Raw genomic sequence first — 6,427 nt, 5'->3', positions numbered from 1 at the left:
CCTGCCCTTCACTGTCTCCTGGAGTTTGCTCAAATTCATGTGCATTATGTCAGTGATGCTAAATAATACCACATGTAAAAATAAATTCCGGGCTAATTAAGTATCTGAACATAAAAATAAATGTAAAGGAATTCGGGGATAATAGAAGAGAATGTTTTCTAATGTTGGGTTAGGAAGGGATGGACAAGACGTTGAATTTAAGGAAGAGCTTTTTCCTTCCTCCCCCTTGGAATCCATATGAGCCCTCTAGGATGAGCTGTCTTCTGGGCGCTTCTCCAGGCTGCAGTGTTAACCCTTGTGTTTTCTGCATTATGATTTCTGTATGTTCTCTAAAATTTGTCACTATGCATGGACGATTTTATTTAGCATTACTTATCTGAATGCAGAGTTCCAAAGAATAGCAAGGAGAGATAAGAAAGCCTTCCTCAGTGATCAATGCAAAGAAATAGAGGAAAACAAAAGAATGGGAAAGACTAAAGATCTCTTCAAGAAAGTTAGAGATACCAAGGGAACATTTCATGCAAAGATGGGCTCGATAAAAGGACAGAAATGATATGGACCTAACAGAAGCAGAAGATATTAAGGAGAGGTGGCAAGAATACACAGAAGAACTGTACGAAAAAGATCTTCGTGACTCAGATAATCACGATGGTGTGATCACTCACCTAGAGCCAGACATCCCGGAATGTGAAGTCAAGTGGGCCTTAGAAAGCATCACTATGAACAAAGCTAGTGGAGGTGATGGAATTCCAGTTGAGCTATTTCAAATCCTGAAAGATGATGCTGTGAAAGTGCTGCACTCGATATGTTAGCAAATTTGGAAAACTCAGCAGTGGCCACAGGACTGGAAAAGGTCAGTTTTCATTCCAATCCCAAAGAAAGGCGATGCCAAAGAATGCTCAAACTACCGCACAATTGCACTCATCTCACACACTAGTAAAGTAATGCTCAAAATTCTCCAAGCCAGGCTTCAGCAATACATGAACCGTGATGTTCAAGCTGGTTTTAGAAAAGGCAGAGGAACCAGAAATCAAATTGCCAACATCTGCTGGATCATTGAAAAAGCAAAAGAGTTCCAGAAAAACATCTATTTCTGCTTTATTGACTATGCCAAAGCCTTTGACTGTGTGGGTCACAATAAACTGTGGAAAATTCTGAAAGAGATGGGACTACCAGACCACCTGACCTGCCTCTTGAGAAACCTATATGCAGGTCAGGAAGCAACAGTTAGAACTGGACACGGAACAACAGACTGGTTCCAAATAGGAAAAGGAGTATGTCAAGGCTGTATATTGTCACCCTGCTTATTTAACTTCTATGCAGAGTACATCATGAGGAACGCTGGGCTGGAAGAAGCACAAGCTGGAATCAAGATTGCCAGGAGAAATATCAATAACCTCAGATGTGCAGATGACACCACTCTTATGGCAGAAAGTGAAGGCAGAACTAAAAAGCCTTTTGATGAAAGTGAAAGAGGAGAGTGAAAAGTTGGCTTAAAGCTCAACATTCAGAAAACGAAGATCATGGCATCCGGTCCCATCACTTCATGGGAAATAGATGGGGAAACAGTGGAAACAGTGTCAGACTTTATTTTGGGGGACTCTAAAAACTGCAGATGGTGATTGAAGCCATGAAATTAAAAGACGTTTACTCCTTGAAAGTTATATCCAAGCTAGACAGCATATTCAAAAGCAGAGACATTACTTTGCCAACAAAGGTCCGTCTAGTCAAGGCTATGGCTTTTCCAGTGGTCATGTATGGATATGAGACTTGGATTATAAAGAAAGCTGAGCGCCGAAGAATTGATGCTTTTGAACTGTGGTGTTGGAGAAGACTCTTTAGAGTCCCTTGGACTGCAAAGAGATCCAACCAGTCCATTCTAAAGGAGATCAGTCCTGGGTGTTCTTTGGAAGGAATGATGCTAAAGCTGAAACTCCAGTACTTTGGCCACCTCATGGGAAGAGTTGACTCATTGGAAAAGACTCTGATGCTGTGAGGGATTAGGGGCAGGAGGAGAAGGGGACGACAGAGGATGAGATGGCTGGATGGCATCACTGACTTGATGGATGTGAGTTTGGGTGATCTCTGGGAGTTGGTGATGGACAGGGAGGCCTGGCGTGCTGCAGTTCATGGGGTTGCAAAGAGTCGGATACAACTGAGCAACTGAACTGAACTGAACTGAAATCATTTTTGGAGTGCTACAGCATGTGTCTCCTATGTCTAAAATCAGCTTCTGGACTGCTCAGGGTAGCACTTAGTGGCCCCTCAGTACGTGCAGGTGAGCAGGTCCATCCTAGTCCTTGGAGTCTGGCCACCCAGTGCAGACAAGTAACGTGTGCCATGTTCTCTGTGGGCCCAGGTCCCAGCACACACTGTCTCAGCTGTGAAGCAGTGCGCAGCGTTCTACCCATTTCTGCAAATGAGAAGAGTAAGGCCACTTAGGGGGCAGTGGTGCCCCCACCTGGCCCCACAGCCAGTTCTGGCAGTGCTGAGCCTGGTACAGATGGTCACTTCAGGTCTCAGCCCACTTCTGCCCCCATCTCACACCTGGGCCGTCTGGACTGGAGGCTCCCCAAGGCCAGGACTGCACATCCCAGCGGACAAGAGCTCTGCCTTTTGAGAGTGCCTTACCTGCACCAGCAGATGGGCGACTTACAGATGAAACGGGGCTCTCAGAAGGCGTGACCGGCTTGTTCAAGGCCCCAGACCCAGGTGAGGTGGTCACTTGGATCCCAGCCTCTGCCCCCAAAACCCTGCCGGCTTCCTGCATTATCAGTTGGCCGTCCACACCTGCTGATTCCTCACCATCCCTGGGTTCAACCAACTGAGAATTTTGACTACAGGATGCATTACCCATAGATATGGAAGGCCAAGTGTATGACACAATTTTATACAAGGGACTTGTGTATCAGTGGATTTTGGTATCTACAGCCGCTTCTGGAAGCAGTCGCACAGATATCAAGGGATGACTGTATCTTAACCTCCAGCAAAGGAGCCAGGATGGCACTGTTCACACCGCACCCTCCCCAACCCAGCCCCCAACCCCTGAGCTGCCAGGAAGTGGGGGAGCCACCCCCCTAGGCTCTGAGGGGAGGGGTCCCGCCACAACTTCTGTAGGTGTGCCCTCCTCTCGTCCTTCAGCCGCCTTTTGGCCACCCTGATTCCCCTCCAGTGACACACAGACCTGCTCTCAGGTGCCGCAGAGGGGGAAAGAGACGTGATGACACAGGCTGCAAGCAGGTACGGCTGAGGGTCAGCTACCCAGGAAAGGAGAGCCTGTGTAGCTGAAACTGCAACCGCGCACGTTTGTGAAGAGGGATATAGGTGAGAAGATAAATGTCAGATGAGAGCAACGTTTAGAAAGCATAATCAGGTGCAGGGGATAGGAAGCATGGGGCAAATCCAGCTCCCCGTTCACACCCACAGCAGACATCAGTGGCAGATCCCAGCACTCCACCTAGCCAAGCTTCAGAAAACTGCACTGGGCTTTAAGGAACCAGGGCCAGCTATGAGATACCAGTATGAAATAATGAAGCTGTCTGCATTTTGGCCAAAGGAGCAAAACAGGTTCCTTCCCTGCATCTCTTCTTTTTATTCCTCGGGAGCATGGCCACACATTGCCATCCGCCCTCCCCCACAGGCTCCAGGGAAGCACCTGGCTTGCAGAGGATACTTCCAGATCTTTAGTCCTCACACCCCCTGCACAGCAGAAATAACTGGGGATTGCTATACTCCCGCCCCCTGTATCTGAATCTAACCTGTCCAGTGTTCCACATACAACAGGTACTGTGGGCTCTCTGGTCATTTTCAAAGTGGATTCTTTGAGGGGTAGGGCTACTGTGGGGAGGTCTGTCTTCAAAATAAATCTTACACAAAACTCCATACTTGAAAGCAGGAAGAGGTCAACGAGCAGCTGAACGAACAATCACTTTCCACAGTATGCCGTAGGGGGCACTGCCCACCTGACCCCTCCCCTGTCCCGGAGCTGGGAGTTGGGTGACATCTTCTGCTGGTATCTTGTGTCTTCCCTCCTGAGAAGAATGCCTCTAACTTGTTGAGCTGTTTTAAGTGCTATGGAAGGTGTAGAATGCCACCCAAAGTTCTTTAACAGCCCCATTGAGAGAAGAGATCTGTGCAGATCCCCTTGAATCTGGGCTCTGAGACAAGTGGGTGAACACTGTCGAACACCTTTCCTGAGGAGGCCACGGAACTGGCAGCTTCCACCCCATCTTCTTGGGACACTTGTTCTTAGAGCCCAACCCAAGCTGCGCATGGAGAGGGCTCACAGAGAGGAACCAGTGCTGCCAGCCCACCAGCCTCATGGGTGTGCCATCTTGGACGTGAGTCCCAGCCCCAGAAGAGCTGTCTCAGCCAATGCCTGCTGGAGCAGACACGGGCTGGTTCCGCTGAACTTTGCCCAGATTGCAGTCAGGAGTGAAGTGGGTGATTTTTGCTGCTTTCAGTTTGGAGGGTAATTTGTTTTTCATTAATGATCAGTTGCACAGTTTCATTTATATTATAATGATGTTAATGTATAACATATTTATAAATACACTTACTGAAGGTGTAATTTAGAAATACAAGTTAAATAGACAATGCTAATGCATAATTTCACCTGATCCTCATAGGCACTTTCAAGGGACATCGCTATTCACAGGCTGGTAACTTGCCCACAGTTACCCAGCTTTGGTAGTGAAGCCAGGAGTCAGGATGTAGCTGATCATAGGCTGAACCAGGATTATCTGTGTATCTTCTGTCCCATCCCTGTGCGTCACGGTCGCCTGACCACCTGAGGTGGAAGGAGGCAGACAAAACCGGGTTGTTTTCTAGAAGAAGGATTGTTTGGGGGGGATTCCCCCAGGGCACGTACATGCTAGTGGCAGACACAGCCCTGGGGCTGGGGTCTGCTCAGCTTGGGAGCCTGCAGGGGAGTCTCCTGGCAGCAGGCAGCAGGTTTGGCCCACATCCTGTATCGAGTCTATCCTGTCAGTTCCGATCTGCATGTCCCTGTTGGAAGCCCGCCATCTGCCGGTCACCGGGCCAGCCTCTCCTCTTGCTAGAAATAGACCCGTGTGTTATTGCCTGGATAGGTGAGAGACTCAGGCACTGAGTTTCACTGGCTTGCTCCCTGGTGCGAGGCAGAGCCCCTTGTCCCCCACCCCACCATGCCCTCCCCTCTGTGTTCCCATCGCCTCCTCAATCCCTGTCATCATCCAAGGTTTTCACTGGAGACTGCCTGGGCAATCTTTCAAACATGCAGAGACTTCTAAACAGTGGAACCAACACTCCTGTTCCTCTAGTGGGGCAGGATTTCTTCCTGTGAATGGAATTCTTTATTTTCAACGTCCATAAATCCACAAAGGTTATGATGGGAGCTGACATGTGACCATGTAATGTGGACATTTTGGACTTAGGATTGTTTGGAAGCAGTAAACTCAGACCCTGAAGTGCTGAGTTGTGAGCAAACTAAAACATCCCTCCCTGCCTCTGAGGGTGGATTCTCTCACTTAACCCTTAGAAGAATCCCACGGAGCAGGCCTTGTCTTCCTCACTCTCTGGGTGCAGAAGGTGCAGCTCCCAGAGGTTATCCAACTTGATGAGGTCACACAGCAGAGCTGGCCTTCAGCCCCAGGGCCTCTCCCCACCATCAAGGGATAAGCCTGTCCTCTAGGGAGACATGGATCCATCACCTCTCGCCCACCAGCAGGCCCCCTGGGGAGCTGGGAGACACGGTGGCCCATGGGGACAGCAGAGGCGGTTGCTTTGGTGGTGGAAGTACGTGGGGTGGGAGCCATACACACCAGGGTTTGCCGTGAGTCCCGCTTCCACAGGCCCTCGCCGTGTCCTCAGGCAGACTGCTTGCCCTCTCTTGGTTTCTTCACCTGTCAGCCCTTCATAGAGTCTCTGATTCACTGAATGCTTTGAGAGAAGTGCCCCTACCATGACCCCCATCTTACAGACAGGGAAGCTGAGGTGTAGAGGAGGCTGAGCCATCGCCACCGCCCAAGCTCACAGCTGGGAGTAGCGGAGTCAGGACTCGGACTCAGGCCCTCTGACTCCCCAGGTCTCCACCACTGGGCTTGTCATCCTTCTCCAGGGACAGCAGAGTCTCTGTGTGCAGGGAGACGTCTCCTGGGGCTGACATGCTGTCTCCAGGGATGGGTTTGAATCCGTGTTTGCTTTCTTAACATTCACTTTTCTACAGTTTATTTATTTTAAATAAGCCCTCTCATTTGTGTAATTAGGAAAAGAGTAAATTCGTTTAATTTGACCCTCTCCCAAAAAATGCCAGCTGCCCCTCAACAAAAGTCCAACGTTCTAACACCTCAAAATCGGATTCACGTGCACAGCTTCTGGCCACGTTCATGAGATCCGGTTTCCCGGAGGGCCCTTGCTGTTGTCCCGGCGCAAACTGCAAAGTGGACAG

This window comes from Capra hircus, chromosome 18 (genome assembly GCF_001704415.2).
Source record: "Capra hircus breed San Clemente chromosome 18, ASM170441v1, whole genome shotgun sequence".
Lineage (NCBI taxonomy): Eukaryota > Metazoa > Chordata > Mammalia > Artiodactyla > Bovidae > Capra > Capra hircus.
This window is presented reverse-complemented; position numbering follows the sequence as displayed.